The sequence below is a fragment of the Pan troglodytes genome, chromosome 1 (genome assembly GCF_028858775.2).
Source record: "Pan troglodytes isolate AG18354 chromosome 1, NHGRI_mPanTro3-v2.0_pri, whole genome shotgun sequence".
Classification (NCBI taxonomy): Eukaryota; Metazoa; Chordata; class Mammalia; order Primates; family Hominidae; genus Pan; species Pan troglodytes.
Window position 1 is genome coordinate 150490541 of NC_072398.2, and position 18261 is coordinate 150508801.

Here is an 18261-nt window from a genome sequence, read left to right on the forward strand (position 1 = left end):
TCCTACCTCCTGAGGCGAATATTATACCAGTAAATCTCAAAATCATCTGGAATATAATTTCAATACGTGAAAAAAATCTGTAATTTGTCAATAGTCTACTTAAAACTAACACTCAGAAAAAATGGCAGCACACTAAACATTATGTGTCTAGTTAGGAGCACTTAAGACATCATTGTTGAAGTCCTTTCTGTTAACCTTTAACCTCCTGGGGTTTAGGTAATAACTTATTCATTAAACTGCTAACTCCCTTTCCAGCAGGATTTGCCTATGAATTTTTAACTGGGGCCGAACCTCCAGATGTCTTCCTCCTTCAACTAAATTCTTACCATTTCTTTTCCATGCTGCTCACTTCTTGCTTCCCATAATCAGTTAGCATCTAAGAGAGCCCAGTTTGTGTGGCTCCCCAACTAAATATTTCATTCTGAAATTATTCTCTCCACATAAGTTCAGTACACATTAGGGCTATAAAAATATTTCAAGTTCTGTATAGGATGTATTCTAGGCTCGTATTTACTTATTTTTTTCTCCATGCTAATTACTCTGTTTTTCACATTATTGAAGTAGAGTAAAATGGTCTCTTAACACCCATCTGTAACTCTATTTTCTTTTATGTTCAGATTCCCTAAATAGCCTCACAAGATGATCATTCCTTTCCATAACCTCTAAGAGAAGATCTAAGAAGGAGCTATGAAATCAAAGACCAAAGATCTGACTCTTCTGTGAGTCACTCTGCCCTCTACAGTGACTGTTCATTACTTAATTTTACAGCCTAGTGTTGGGGTCTGCCTTCAAATGTTCTGTGTCGTGTCCAACACACTTTGTCATTTTCTTTCTAATCCTTGTGATTATTATTGTTGTTATTGTTAGCTTCCTATGTAAAACTAGTTCTCAGCTTGATGATATAAAAACTATTTTAGCCATAAATGTATCTCTTGTATTTATATAAAAGGAAAAGGAGTTTTTTAAACACTTCTGACAACTAATAAAGCCAGGTGTGTGTGTGCGTGCGTGTGTGTGTGTGTGTGTGTGTAGAGAGAGAGAGAGAGTGAGTGAGAGTTTAATCTAGGTGTTAACCCTGGGGTCTTGGAAAAGTTCCCATTTGAGTAATTGAATTTTTATTAACTCACTTCCTCTTGCAGGTATTTTTCATTTACTGCAGCACAGTGTTCTGTATTATTTCTGGATGCTAAGTTGTTGCTACATTTCTCCCTGTGGTGACTACATTTCATCAATGAATAAAGCCGTAACTGATACATGAAATCATTTTATTTTGATATATGTGCTTTGGAATCCTCCCCTATTTTAAAACAGATACTGGAAAAGAAAAGACAGATGATAGCAATATAGATAGAGGAAACAGATATCTGGGGGATTCCTCTTATTGAAAAAATAGTCTTATTTGGTTTTGGTATTATCCCCTAAATTCTGTAGACTTTTGTTTCAGAAAATAAAGAAAATGAATGGATTCACTCATTTATAGGTGATCCATTTAGGGAGTCCTTGGGAAACAATAGCGTAGACTTAAAAAAAAAATGTAATAGGAGATAGATCTGGCTATTTTTTTTTCTTGTCCTCTGAATAATAGCTGGTGACAACACAGATGTTAAACACAAAATATTACAGGGATTAATTCATAGCGCTCTAGTTTTCATCCAAGGTCATGTGCAGTGCAAACAATAAGTTCCAGCCAGGCAGTCTGTAGTGGCAATTAAGGACCACCTAGGGTGGGGGTGAAGCTGAAGGTGGCTCTGACCCTAGGAGGTCTACAGTCACTTCAGTGTACCTCCTTGGAATGCCTTCTTGTTCGTATAAATTAAAAGTGAATTTTCTCCCCTTTAGGGAACAAACAATCCATGCCTCAGATCCTGCAGCCTAAGCATTTCCTCCTTTAGAATTGCAACTGAATCTCCTCTAAACAGCAATTAGCATTTTAATAGTATTAATAACATTCACGATTTTAACAATCTGAAGCTTTCTGCTTTTTATTGATGTCTTTTGTTGCAATTTTGTCTAATAGTGTGCCCAGGGTAGCAAAATATAACCAATTAAGACATTTGCCAAACAGCAAGGAATCTGGAAAGTTTCAGTGCTGCTCGACTAAAAATGAAAATGGTTGTATGAAAATAACATTTCCAGCCAACAAGACCAGGGGACATACCGGCAGTCCTTTATGTTACGATTCTGCTTCAGAACTAGGGTGAATCGATCAGTGTTACCTTACTAATGTCAGATTAGAAAATCCAAAGCTGGCAGTCTCACATAGAGTCCCTGGAAGCCTCAACTCCATATAGTTTACAGAAAGCATAAGTATACAGAAAACTGGGTAGTTTTAGTTTAGTATAAGATTGCACTATTTGTATGGAATCTTAATTAGATTCCTTGGTTATATATTCTCAAAACACCTTGTGTTTTTCTTTCAATTAACACAGCATATCTACTTATACAGTAAAATATTAACATTAAATACTTACTATGTGCTAGTCAATGAGTCAGCAATTTACCATGAATCATTTAATCTTCACAATAACTCAAATACTGGGGTCTATTATTAACTTTTCATTATAGACACTGAAGCTTAAAGATGTGATTTGTCCAAGGTTAAAGAGCTAGTCAATGATAGAGCAAAAATACAAACCCTGGTCCCCCTGCCGTCAGTCTATAACCTAGTGTGTACTTTGGAGGTATAGGGAGGAGGGGGGTTGGTTTTATTTTGTTTTGTTACAATGTCTGCCTCAGTGACAAGGCTCTAAAATTGAAGAGAGAAAGAATTGTTCCTATTTGCTTCACTGCTTTCTCTCTCTAAATTAGCATGGTGCTGGGTGCATAGTAAGAGACTGCTGGATCTTTCCTAAATGAATGAAAAGTATGCATAGATTTGCCTTGTCTAACTAGATTATCATTGGGCTTTGTTTTCTTGCTTGGTGTCATTTATATCTTCTATGTTCCTGATTCCTAAAGGAAGTATACAGAAGTTTGAGCATTTATTGGTGCTTTATCTTCTTGGTAATGTTCATTTGCTTCTAAAGGTGTGTGTTTATATATATGAATAATGTTATATCCTCTATTCATTCCAAAAAAGTATTTAGGGTATATGGTTCTAAGAATTTATTCTGCCATTTGTGAAAGTTCTTGCTTTCCGCAATTAATCATCAATTTCTCTATTTCCTAAATTTCTTTTTACTTTTTACTTTTTTTGGACAAATTATTCCAATTCTATTACTTATCTGGCTATCCCATTATGTCAAAAGACTCTCTCTATATAGTTTCCTATATTTGAAATAAACTATCACTATTTTAATAGGCTTTATATAGTAATATCCTGAGCTGAATTGGGTCAGATTTGGGTAAGAGCAACACTAAAGTGCTCCAAAACCATTTCTTGTAGCTCCTATTCCTTCCAAATAAATACTTGTGCTTGTGTATACACTAGCCTGAGAGAAAAAGGTCACCATAAGAAATGGTTTTGGAGCATTTAAGTGTTGCTCTTACCCAAATCTGTTGCTCTTACCAAATTCGGCTCTTACCAAATAAATTCTTAGGATCATATACCCTTTGATAGTCATGCTTCTCAAATTTAAGGATCAGAATCACCTTGAGGGCTTTTTAAAATACAAGTTCCAGGGCCCATATAGGAAAGATTCTGATTAAGTCTGGGGTGAGACTTGATTATTTGTATTTCTAACAAGGTCTCTCATGAGGCTGCAAGATTATACTTTAAGTAACACTGAACTATATAGAACTACATTGGAAATATATAAACTATATTAGAGCAGTGGAAGGTTCAGAAATCAGACATTGAGAAGAGTCATAGTACTGCTTCTGATTCTCTGCTATCTGATGCCTCAGCCTCAGTAGACCAGTCATATAGTCCTAGAGGATGCCATCAAGCAGTGTGATGCTCTTCAATGTGCCTCTTACAGGAAATATAGAAAAGTAAAAAAAAAAGAACAGCTAGCAATTCTGCATCCAACTCTTGTATTCTTTCCACAGTTCTGGATTTGAACACAATATCTAATTCATGACCTTGTTTTTAAACATATTAAGCATGAAACAAATATATTTTTATTATTTTTTAGCAGATGGCTATTTAATATTTTTATTCAGTTTCCTATTCATAGTGGTTGCTGTTGCCAAACCTTTGACTCAGCCAACCATGCTCCTTTCTTTGATTTATTAGGCTTTAAAAAAAACTTTGTCTTTGTAAATTATATGATTAGGAACTCCAGGAAGAAATGACAGTCCAACCCATGGCTAAGTATATGCTCTGTACTTGAGTAGTGAAAAGTTAGTCCTCGTTAGACTATAACTCCCAGCCCAAAGGTCCACATTAAAACAAAAGCAACTGAGAGTGATATCACTCATGCTGATCCAATCTGTGTAGAGGAAAAGAAGTGGGCCTGACTTCCATAATTTCCTTGGTATAACCACAACACAGCATTTACTTCTTGGCATTGACTCTACTGAGTTATTGAATCTTTCACTTGACAGGAAGCTCTTTGATGGGAGGAAAAAAACCTCATCAAACAAAACCACAGTTTCTTTATCATTGTGTCCCTAGTTCATAGCACAGAATTTAACTCATTGTGGGTGCTAAATTTCTATTTACTAAATTAAAACCAATTCCGTCCTTGAATGACAATTTCTATTCTAATAATATTTTAACATGGGATTTGAGTACCTTCAAATTCCAAGGGAAATTGTGGTAGAGAAGAAATAATGAATTTCCACTTTAAAAAGTTCAAAATTTTCCATGTTTTGTGTGAAAACTTTAAAGGCATTAAAAATTTTCTATTTATAATAATTATCATGAATACAAAACTCCAAAATAATTTTGTTGCTATTCAGCTTTTAAAACAAGCTTCCCTTATTCTTTTTTGATCCATTAAGATCTGAATGAACTCAACACCAAACTTTTGTTGTTACTGTATGAAGTACTAGGCATTCTGAAGTTTTACATACTTTACGTCTAGCTTTTGCTAGCTAGGGAGCTCATTAACAGTTACTTCTTGTTCGCGAATAAACTGCCCCATGAGAGTAAAAGAACTGCTTAATTCATAAGTTCACATTCTTTTAAGAGGTCACTTAACCTTCTAAGTCAATTATAGGACATTAACAGTGCTCTGCCTCCAACAATTATTTTTCTAGGTTATGTAGATATAGCTGTTTGAGGCCTGACCAGATATATTCAGGCTCTATCACTCAGGTCTGTCTGCAAAGGCAGGGTTAAATCACTTTCTACTGAGATTCAAGATATCAAGGGAAACACTTCACAGTTATTTTGACTGCTGTAATATCAATATTCAACATGATATATGGAAATAATGAAAAAAACTAATAAAATTATTCTTTTTTATTAAGCTAATGCAGTGATTGTGATAAGTGCAAGAATACTCCAGGCATCTGAAGTATTCTTTTAAAAGAACAGAAAACATTAATAGCAGATAGGTAAGTTTCCTCTTTCTTTACAGTATAGCTCAGTCCTTTCAAGAGTGAAATGGAAAGAAAGGTGCCGATCTTGGCATAGTGTTGTTACATATTAATAGGAGCAGTCATAAAATGACTAATAACAAGTGTGTTAAGTATCACAGAAATACAGACATAGGCATGGTCCAAACACATTAACACCTGCATTCTAAATTAATCCTTTTTCTTTCCAGAGGATTATAAATATGAGCCATTTCAAGTGTAGACTTCCGAACGATATAAAGTAAGCTTCGGCAATGTCAGTCTCTCTTAGAAAATAGACGAGTGGGAACCTTGATTGCATTTATCCAGCAATGTAAGGAGATGAAAGTAACCAATACCTTAAGCCACCTAGGGTTGCATATTTTGACTAGTATAACTCTAAAACTTGAAGAAATGCTTGGAATTAATATTTTAAAAAGTTCTTATGCATCAAGAAGTGTGATTCACCTACTAAAGTTTAATCTGTAATTGAAATATTATTCTTCAAATAAAAACCGAATAGATTTAGGGCATGGTTACTATTTTTTAATATTATTGTTAGAACTTTGAATAATGTTTCAGTAAAGCCACTTAAACATTACAAGAGCACACCACACCTGATACTGTGTTGTCAGCCCCATGTTCTATAATTAGTTGGTGTTTTACCTGATACCTTATTAGCTTTCAGAATTGCTATTTAATTCTTTGCTTTGAATTTACAACATTCACAGAGCACTGCTGAGGGATTTGGAGAGTACTTAAGAAATATGAATTATAAATTGACACCCCTGTATCAAATTTTGCCATTTTTACTTGAAACTACAACTCTAAATTGCTTATTTAAATAGTTTTAGCTTATGTTCCAAACAAATGATGCCTTCAAGGGAATGGAGAATGAGAATCTTGCTACTTTAAAAATGTACCCTAGAGGTAGAGACTCCACATATGGTTGTAGTAACCAAGTCAAAGAACCTGGCCCAAGGGGCAAATCTATTACTTTGCAAAGAAAGTATCACACTGGCGATGGCTATGAAAATCTGCACATTGTGCTATCTTTATGGAGTGCATGAATGTAAAGTCAGTCAGGAGATAAGGCAATAACTTGGGGTTATTTCTCTCTGGAAAATATATACCTTTCTGTTGTTGCTTTCTATGATTTTTTTATATTAAAACTTTATTTTGGGCCGGGCACAGTGGCTCATGCCTGTAATCCCAGCACTTTGGGAAGCCAAGGTGGGCGGATCACCTGAAGTCGGGAGTTCGAGACCAGCCTGACCAAAATGGAAAAACCCCATCTCTACTAAAAACACAAAATTAGCCAGGCATGGTGGCACATGCCTGTAATCCCAGCTACTAGGGAGGCTGAGGCAGGAGAATTGCTTGAACCCGGGAGGCGGAGGTTGCGGTGAGCGGAGATCACGCCATTGCACTTCAGCCTGGGCAACAAGAGTGAAACTCCGTCTCAAAAAAGAAAACAACTTTATTTTGGACTTTTGATTTTGACAGATAATTGAGAGATCCATGTTTCCTTTATGTGTTTTCTCACCTACAATTCCCAGTTTCTTGCATAAAGAGCAACACGCATCACTACGATATTCTTCTAATATTCTCTTGGTAAAGCATCTGCATCATGTGGTGAAAAGTCTGATATCTGTTCCAATTGGTTGGTGTCAGTGCTGTAAGTTTTTAAATATTTTGAAAATCATCCTTGTAATATGACCATGGTAATAGCTAGGCAGAACAGCGAGGCCACAGTACTGCTCTTACTTAGTAGTGCTAGGTTATAAAATAATGAAATAAAATTGTATAAAGTTAAAATACCCTTAGGGCTCTATGCATTGCGTAGCTCTAGAATTGACAGGAAACAGCATGATGGTTATCACTCTAGTAAGCCCTGCACTTTCTCATACATTCGTCTACATCATATATACATGATTAGTAACATGTCTCCAGTGCAAACCAACTGGCAAGGAACCTAAAGAATAACATGGAGAACAAAAATGTCTTCTAGTGTATCTTCTTGGTCAAGACCATTGCACTGTTGATAATGCAGCTATCTTGTTGATAAATCCTTTACATAATTACATCTCTAATTTCCCTTTTTTGTCATCAATAATGAGTCTAGCAGGATTCATATGAGTCAGTTGCCTCATTTCAATTTACTGAATACTTGAATGTGTTAGAGTCATACATTTGAAATGAGCTTTATCAAAGACCAAGATTTAGATAATAAAGTAGTTAGATTATATTTGTCCAAAAGTTCTTCTATTATAGCCTCTTTAAATTTCAACAAATGTAGATGCTATGAAATATTTAGCTTTCTGTAAAATATTTGTATCAGCTTATGCTCATTATGAATGTTTTCATTTCAGTGGGTAAATGAAACCTTTGTAAGGCACAACAGTGTTCAAATATCAATATATTAAGCAATGTATTATGTAAATTTGTAAGTAAAACATTTTCCTTTCATTATTATAAATATATTTAATGCAATGGTATTAATATTGTGTTTATCTTTTTAAAGAAAATGGTAATAAACTGTTGTCAGAGGCATATCAAACAAGTTTCTGCTGGGCCCAGGTAAATACAACTTAGGCATTATCAATTGAGAATGAAGACATTATTTTCCTTCACTGATTCTTTAAAAGAATTCTAACCATCATTCTGCTACTCAGTGTTTTAGTTTCTTTGTTGATCTAGTGGGAATTAAAAAAAATACCATACACATAGTGATAAAAAGTAAATTATTTATTATTTTAAAAAGTTTTGAATTTTTATGAACCTTTTAGGTATTAGGACTTATTACTTAAATGATACTAAATAAATGAAAATGATAAATGTTGAGTCACAAGGGACTCAATTCTAAACTATTTTTCCAACATGAAAGAATGTTTCTCTATTATTTCCATCAAAGCATTGTTTAAATAATGATCTTTTTTATTTATCCTTGTTTCATTTAAGCTTTGAAATAAAGGAATCTATTAAAAAATCCTCCAATCCTTCAGTTGGAGTTAAATTATTTCTCAAGTGAGAAAAAATGATGATAGTATTCACATATAGACACAATCATTATCAGGCAATCTTGGTACTTATTTTGCCAATATAACTGCTAAAAGCCAAAGTTCCTTAAATCTAAATGAGTCTTTCCAACCCATGCTCTCTGGTGATTAAAGCACAGAATTTTTAGAGGCAGGCAGATCACAGAAAGAAATATCAAAAGCTAAGGTTGATGTCAAATCAATGCCCAGGTTTAGCTGATTCTTGTTATATTTGGTTTCAGCATTGATCTTATCTAGAAAATGCTGGGCTCACTGTGAACTCCAAACAATGTACTTTTTAAAGTGTAATGGTATATTTCATAATAAAACACAACATTTGAAACTGCAAAATAAAATACCATCAAAATATGTATAAACAAAAAGGTATCTTCCTATTTAAAAAGAAGGTAAAAATTATTGTTTTTTTTTTTTCTGTTATCTGTCTATAGTGCATATCACTAAGGAGTCTAGCAATCAGCTCCTTAAAAAACATCATCTTTCTAGTCCTCCTCAGGACCCAAATCTGTATTTCATTATTTCTATCACATTTTAGATACCCAATATATTTTGTACCTTTTAGCAGCAAAGCTTTATAAATGAGGAGACATGTTGATTTGACATAGATTTCATTGTCAATTATGTTTTTATGAGGGATAATATTTTGGCTAGTCCCTCTCTCTCCTCTATAAACAGATATTTATACTGACTGGATTTTGGTCTTTGGTATTAATAACAACAAGTTGTAAGAGTTAGCTCCTAACTCATTAACAGATAAAAAAGTCTACTATCTGATGGTCAGAGTACTAAGATCACAGATGGATTATCTATGTTGTTATTTATTTCTAAAGAAAAATAAAATAATCTGGTAGGCCTTCTGCTTCCTAATTGAGGTGAAGCTTTTTTGAAAACCTATTTGTTTTTGTTTGGGACATCTGAATTACTTGAATGTAATGTATTTTATAACTACCCAAAGCAAGATGATCAATAAATATGTACAGGAGTTGTGAAATCAGAGTTTGTAGCTTTGGTAACAATACTTGTGAAAACAACAATATGAAGTGTAACCTATTCAGTAAAGAACTTTTCTCTCCTTCCCCTCCAATTCAATAGCCTAAGGATTGATTTTGAATGTAAAGATAATGTTTTTGCTAAGTCCATTAGTTACTAACTTTTACATGCTATAGCAAATTTAATAAACCCTATATTAATACAGTTTATATTTTCTTAAAATCATTATTTATACGAGTGAATTTTACATCCTGGACAGTTAGAACTAAACTTTATCATAATTAGTCTTGCTTTCATAAACTAGTGTGAATATTCTTTTTGGGTAAGTGCATGAAGATTGACGATATACAAATAAATAGATTTATAAGTCTGATGATCGATATATCTATACATATCTCTATTCCAGTTGTATTTAATAAAATCAGTTCTATCTACAAAGGTCAGAATATACTGCATTCTACCACTGTGGCAGAAAAGTTTCTCAGTTTTAAAGATAATTCCATCTCTACTAAACAGTTGCATTCACTGCAAAACAAACAGTACTCTGATTCAGGGGTAATAATGAGTATTAAATGAAGCTCAGTCTTATTTTGGTGCAGTTCACATGACTCAAGCCTCTTGTAGTTACACTTTCCAGGTGAAAACTTCTCAGGTGTAGCAAATCCATCAAAGTTCACAGAAAAGCAACCTATTAATTACTTAAATGCTATTGCAACATCTTCAGAAAGGTAATGGAAAAATCATTCTGTATTAAAGCATAGCATGAATACAGCCCTCAGTGTAGTAAGTCTGCAGTTTAGAAGCCTGGGAGCCCTGGGAGCCCTGGGAGGATTAACGATATCTCTGGATGCCAGATCATATTCCTGGTAGTTGTCTTGCTCCTGTGTAGTATGGTTTTGACAAATGAAATTTCATATTCCCATCAAACAAGAGGTCCTTTCAAGGATTACAATGATTAGTGCAATTTGTAGAAAAGGAAAATCATATTCACAAAGAGAATGGTAATGAACCAACATCAGAGAATGTGATAGTTGGAGAGTAGATTATGAAACTTAAATAATTGTTGATTCAGGTAAATGGTAAAAGAGTAATTGAGAAAGGAAAATAGAGCAGCCTTGTACAAAGTGTTTGTACATAACCTTTTAGAGGAACAATGAATGTGTGATTTAGTGAAAAGGCAGATTTGGTGACAAACTCAACTTCGATCATGAAATTAAAGCTCTGAACTCAACAAACTATAAAATTTCAAAATGTTTTATACTATTGGTGAGGTATTCAGGAATATGTAAAGAAGTGACAATGATAGTCTTCATTAATTATTAATATAAAAACAAACTAAAATGTGGAAAAATAGTTGAAAATTAATAAAAATATTACTTAATTTTTTGCCACTGAATGGGTAGTAACTATTAATTTGTTGGTGGACCTCTCTCTCTCTCTCTCTATCTCCCAACTACTTTTCATGCAGGCAAAATAAATAAAACACTCTCAATTATAAAGGTAATTGACTAGATGAATTGTTGATTATTTTCTATCATCATTTCATATACTCATTTTCCAAAGGCATATATGAAAACGGAGAGGACTATCTATTTTTGCTTTATCACTGGTCAACATTTACTTTCTTCATTTCAGACTGACAAGAAGATACAAAAAAATGAAGGTCATGTTTTTCCAAAGCACAACACTGATCTACTCCTTAGACCAACATTGTTGCTGCCCATTTATGACTTATTATTGCCCTGAGCTATGTACTGCTGTCTTCCAGTGCTATATTTCTTGAAAATTTGACATAGAAATCTGTGACACAATCTGTCAGCTTGGTGTGGAAAAATTCAGGTTCTCTCATTAATATTAAACTTCTTGGGGAAAATATGTTGCTGAAACAAGCATTTCTTTTAAGGATGAAGGAATTTATATTTTACTATTGACATGACAATTGAAATCATATTCAACAAAATGAATGATGAAGAAATTATACCCATGTATTCTGAAAGAAGGGACAAAGATGGATCAGAAGAAGGAAAAGTGTGTTATCACAAAATATGCAAGCACTCAGACATCCTTACCAAAGTAATGAAATAATGAAAAGGAAAGTTATTGTGACCATCTATTATTATTTCTAATAAGCATCAAAGGGATTGTGATAAAGAAAAAATATTGTCAGTCATTGCAACAGAATATAGCTGAATTGCTACATCTTTTTATGGCAGTGCAGCCAAGTATAATTTGGATGTAAATCATGTGTCTTATCCCCCACTTTATAATGGACTTTCATTATACTGTACACAAAATTTGGAACAGGAAGTGACAAAAAGTCAGATACTTGTCTCTGGCTTCCCCTCTAAGGACTCCTTATATAGAACTCCTGGTGACTTCAGAGGACACAAAAAACTGTGCACAGTGCAAGATCTGCTCTTGGGAGCTAAAGAGAAATGACACTACCATTTCTGCTTTTTTTTTTTTTTTCATGTGGCATAAAAACTAGAGGCAATTTTAATTTTTTTCTGTATCTCAACTGAAATAAATTCCTTTGACGTGAAACATTGGTATAGGTTTTTTTATTCCCCCATTTTAATGTGCCAGTTTTTAATTCCTTTTTCCTTTTGGATATATTCTGTCCATTTGAATTAGGAGATTTTTATTTTGGAGAGAAATTTGGGAGCCAAAGAAAATGAAACCTTAGTCTTGTTAGAAAACTGACTAAAGGAATTGGGCCCTATATGTTAATGTACAATTGTTGCCATAATAATGAAATTATATGCATGTCAAGGTAAACTTATCTTCCAAATTCATTTAATAATAACACATATTTAAATAATGTTTTAAAGTTAGCAGGCATATTAACACACATTGCTTCTTATGATCCTGATAACAGTGTGTCATTTTATTGTCACTTCAAATATAAGCAAATTGAATGTAAGACATACATTAACTTTCCTGATGTCATGCATCTAGCAGAAAGCAAAGCTGTATGTCTTAAACACAACATTTCTAACTTAATTTTGGGGTTCTTTCTACTATATCACATAACCTCAATTGATTATTTATTTATATTTATTTATTTATTTATTTTCCAAGATGGAGTCTCCCTCTGTTGCCCAGGCTGGAGTGCAGTAGTGCCATCTTGGCTTACTGCAACCTCTGCCTCTCAGGTTCAAGCCATTCTCCTGCCTCAGCCTCCTGAGTAGCTGCGATTACAGGTGCATGCCACCAGGCCCAGCTAATTTTTATATTTTTAGTAGAGACGGTGTTCCACTATGTTGGCCAGGCTGGTCTCAAACTCCTGACCTTGTGATCCACTCACCTCAGCCTCCCAAAGTGCTGGGATTATGGACGTGAGCCACCACACCCAGCCAATTTTTAAATATATCTTGCGTTTTATTTGTTATTTTCGTGGGTACATAATAGGTTTATATATTTATGGGGGATATGAGATGCTTTGATACGGGCAGGCAATGTTAATAATCACATCATGAAAAATGGGCTATCCATCTCCTCAGGCATTTATCTTTTGTGTTACAAATAATGCAATTATACTCTTTTAGTTATTTTTAAAAAGTACAGTTAAATTATTATCAACTATAATCACCCAGTTGTGCTACTAAATACTAGACCTTATTCATTCTTCTAAAGATTTTTTTTTTTTTTACCCATTAACCATCCCCACCATCCCCTATACCCTCCCACTACCCTTCTCAGCCTCTGGTAACCATCCTTCTACTCTCTATCTTCATGGATTAAATTGTTTTGATTTATAGATCCCACAAATAAGTGAGAACATACAATGTTTTACTTTCTGTGCCTGGATTATTTCACTTGACATAATGACCTTCAGTTCCATCCATGTTGTTGCAAATGACAAAATCTTATTCTTTTTTATGGCTGAATAGCATTCTATTGTGTATATGTACCACATTTTCTTTATTTATATCTATTAATCTATTGATGGACACTTAGGTTGCTTCCAAATCTTGGCTATTGTGAACAGAGCTGCAACAGACATGGGAGTGCAGCTATCTCTTCATTACACTGATTTCCATTCTTCTGGGTATATACCCAGCAGTGAGATTGCTTCATCATATGGTAACTCTATTTTCAGTTTTTTTAGGCACCTCCAAACTGTTCTCCATAGGGGCTGTACTAACTTACATTCCCACAAAGAGTGTACAAGGGTTCCCTTTTCTCCACATCCTAACCAGCATTTGTAATTGTCTGTGTTTTGGATACAAGCAATTTTAACTGCAGTGAGATGATATCTCATTGCAGTTTTGATTTACATTTCTCTGGTAATCAATGATGTTGAACATCTTTTCATGTGTCTGCCACTTGTATGTCTTCTTTCAAGAAAGATCAATTCAAATCTTTTGCTCATTTTGTAATCAGATTATTGGATTTTTTCCTATAAGGTTGTTTGAGCTCCTTATATATTCTGGTTATTAATCCATTGTCAGATGGTTAGTTTGCAGATATTTTCTTCCACCCTGTGAGTTGTCTCTTTACTTGGCTGATTGTTTCCTTTTCTATGCAGAAGCTTTTTAACTTGATGTAATCTCATTTGTCCATTTTTGCTTTGGTTGCCTGTGCTTGTGGGGTATTACTCAAGAAATTTTTGCCCAGACTAATGTCTTGGAGAGTTTCACTGATGTTTTCTTGGAGCAGTTTCATAGTTTGAAGTCTTAGGTTTTATTATTTAATCAATTTGATTTTATTTTTATATGTGGTTAGAGAGGGGTCTAATTTCAATCTTGGTATATGGATATCCGGTTTTCCCAGCATCTTCAACTGATTTTTTTAATCATATAGTTTTTAAAATTACCAAGTGAGGCAGGAATTAAAATTTTGGTGATTGCCAATTTTTTTAGGGCCTAGTATTACATAAAGGGATAAGTATTTTTTTCATAATGAATAAATAATTTGTTTTGGAGAGTTGAAGGGAACCTGAATTCAAGATGTAGAGAATTAGCTGGGGTGTTTTCTAAAAATGTACAATCCTGATTTTAACACTGAAAGACTCTGATTTAGTACATCTCAGTGAGACTTTATATTCTGAGTGTTTTTTTTTTTTTTAAACCCACATTTGGAAAAACTCTGGTTTAGAACACTGTTTGCTAATTCAATGTCACAGGTCAATACACTATATCAATACACTGTATTTTCATCCACAGGACACACATTTTTTCTTTACATTTTCCTTTCCATTCCTTCCCCTCCTCTCCCCTCCTTAAACCCTCCCTTCCCCTCCCCTACTCTAACCCTCCCCTCCCCTCCCATCCCCAACCCTCCCTTTCTCTCCCCTCCCCTTACCCTTCCTTCCCCTCGCCTCCCCTCCCCTGTCCTCCCCTCCCCTGTCTTTTCCCTCCTTTTTTCCTTTCTCTTTGTTTTTTGTACATTTATTTATCAACTTCATGTTCCCCAATTCCATTGTTTCTCTTCATTCATTTTCAATTTACCTGTTAAGGAAACATTTTAGACTGTTTACGTGTACATTAAAATGTGTGTAATACAGTCAAGATTCCTGTAGAAGTTAGCTATCTGATGGATTCGTTATTTCTTGATTGAAAATGAATACATATGTCTTGGAAGTAGATGAGGAGGTGGCAAGGTTCTAGGGTCAGATAACCTGGGTTCAAATATTCTCTGCCTTTGCTACTCTGAAAAAATTTTAATCTCTCTATTTCTAAATTGCCACATCTATAAAATGAGAATCATAGCATTTTATGTCATGAAGATTTTATGAAGATTAAATAAGATAATTCTTGCAATTTACTCAGTGCCTAGCACTGTCCCCAGAACATGGAGACTGCTCAATGAAAGTAGCTATTATTGTAGTTGTCATGTTTTTACTAAAGTTGTTACTGTTATTAATTAGCTAACTTTATAATTAGGAAAAAAATAAATAATAATGTTACCACTGACCATCTCTTTTTGATTTTTGGAATGTCTCTCAGGAACATTTAAATGAATTAATTTTCACAGCAGAGTTTCTTGATACAACTATTGGTCTTTAGGGAATGATGGCCAAAGGCAAAGATTTGCCTTTTGTACAGTTGCTACAAAACAATCCTGCTAGTTTGCTATCATGATCAGTCATATATTGAGCCATTTTTGTTCACCATATATTTTTATATTATTTGGGGTTTTTTTTTGAATTGTGGTTGTTGGTTTTGTTTTTAGTAAATTGTATAAACTCCCTGGGTTATATACACTTGTACAATTTCAGAATTTGAAGTGTGGTTGGTACTTAGTGATGGGGAGGAAAATCTGCCTGAAATACAATATATGAAATTCTCAGATATATTTTCTCAAAGTGCAGTTGGTACATGGTAACTTCAGTCAATGAGTGTGCAAGTATACAATGATTGCATAAAAATGTCATTCATTAACATATAGATGTTAGCATTTATAGATGACAGGCAGGTGGATGATAATTTTAGGAATTCTATGCCTTTCTGATAAATTTTCTTAATTTATATTAAGTCATCTTATATTAAACATGTGCTACCTATATTGATCTGAATGCATACAATAAGAACTGTAACCTCCTCTACACGTTTATTTACTTAGTCAATGTTGCTTAGGCATGCACCTACTTATTTAAAGTTTTAGAAGTTCTAAGAAGTATAAAATTGACTAAACCAAGTTTAAAAACTATGAGGACCCTTAAAGGAAACACTAATGAAGCATTAAAATAAAGAAGTAAATGGAAGAAGAGAGAGAACACTGAAAAATAAATTACAAATAAAATATGTCATGCCATAGGACAAATAAAAGGAAAATAAACATATTGAATTTAAAAAATAAACTTATTTCAGCCTCAGAGTATTTTTATTTGCCATTGCATTCACCTCAATTGGTTTTTTTGGCTAGATAAATTTATAATTTCTTCTTTTTCATTACATTATCTTATCTCAGATACTCTCCATTAAATGAGACCTCCCTAGGCCATGGCACTAGTAGTAACACAAATCTCAGTCACTATCTACTTCATTATTTTTCTCCTATATTCTGAAAATGTCTTCCCTCTATTTTCCCCGTTAAATGTAAGGAATATGAAAACAGATCCATTTACCCTAAGCACCATGGAAGTGCACACTGTGTATGGATATATGCACACACATGCAAACACACACTTACACTTACTGCTTGATCATTGTGATGCAGGATATTGAGCAGAAGTATAAAACATCAAATAAATACATTATTGATTGTCACAATATAGTGATGCAACTGTTCACTTGATTCATTCTCTGAAACACCTCCTCTATTATGAGAACTACTATTTACAGGGCACATAGTTGAAAACATACACACAGAGAATGTTGTTTGATTCTATGTTTGATTATTGGGCCATTAAATGTTTTTAAGAGAAATAATATTGCTTACTGTAATTTAAATTTATAAACTCATAATATCTAATCATATTTAATACTGACATATAATAATTTGACACTAGTCTTGCACTTTTCATAAATTTTCTCATTTAATCCTCAATCCATCCTGTAACAGGTTAAAGGGAAGAGGTGTGCCAGCTAAGGGACAGAAAGGGCAATAAGATAATCAGTTTCTAAACCCAATACTATTCTGAACTTCAATAATTTAGATTAAGATATGACATAAATGAATATATTTGGTAAATGGCATTTAAAAGCAAATTTATTAAATTTATGCCATTAAAAACAATGTATTACAATATATTAAAATGGCTACTTTTAGTAGAAATATAACTTTTAAATGGCAAGTGGGACTAATGCCTTGAATGCTATAAGAAGAAAATCATTTATCACTCATGGATTAATTATGTCAACATATGTCCTAAATTATAAGCTTAAAAACTATACAAGCCATTTTATAAAAATTTTGTATACACAATATGCAAAATATCACATATGTATTTTATTAATATGACACTGATATTACTTTTTCTCATGTTTTATTATCTTTTAAATTAATTATGTAGGATATTATTTTGGAGGCCTACTCTCAAATATTTTCCACATATTCCTTATCATTTATTGATTTTTCCAGATTATAAAGTATTTACATAAAAATATATCATATCCTTTGCACTTAGGGCTAGCTGAAAAAGGAGGCCTTTAGAAACTTACATATTTCTAAGAAAACTTGCTATATGTGTGATTAATATTACTATTTTGAATTTATGTTTTTATACACATAATATTTCAGCAATTATAATAGGACATGGTGTTATTTTAAATACGTAATATCCTTGAAAATAATAGGAGCTTGGAAAAAATTACTTGTTTCATGAAGATCAAGCGCTAACTAAATTAATTTTCTACTGAGCGAAACACTCGTCAGATTGAATAAATGAAAGAAAAAGAATAGACACAATCCATCTGATTTTGATTTTTTATTTTATAAATTATTTTCTTAACACTAAATAGAGAAATACAGGTTTGATAGTGTAAAAATTAAGGAGTGATTACGTTAAGTGGTGTGCTATGTCCACTATAGCAACTATCATTTTATGGTTAAAGGGGCATAATTTACACATTAATTCCTTTTACAAATATATATTGAATATCTACGTATGGAAACGGACTTCCTTATTAAAAAGAGATTCCCTCCAAGATACGAGTGGAAAATTATTTCAGAAAGACAATATCGAGCTTAGAAGGGGATGAAGATTAATTTAACCCTCAGCCATCCATTGTCCTTGATGTTCTCTTACATTGATCTCTACCACTACAGAGATTGAACCCTTCTCTTTAACAACTAGCCAAGAATGGAAAAAACAATATCTGTG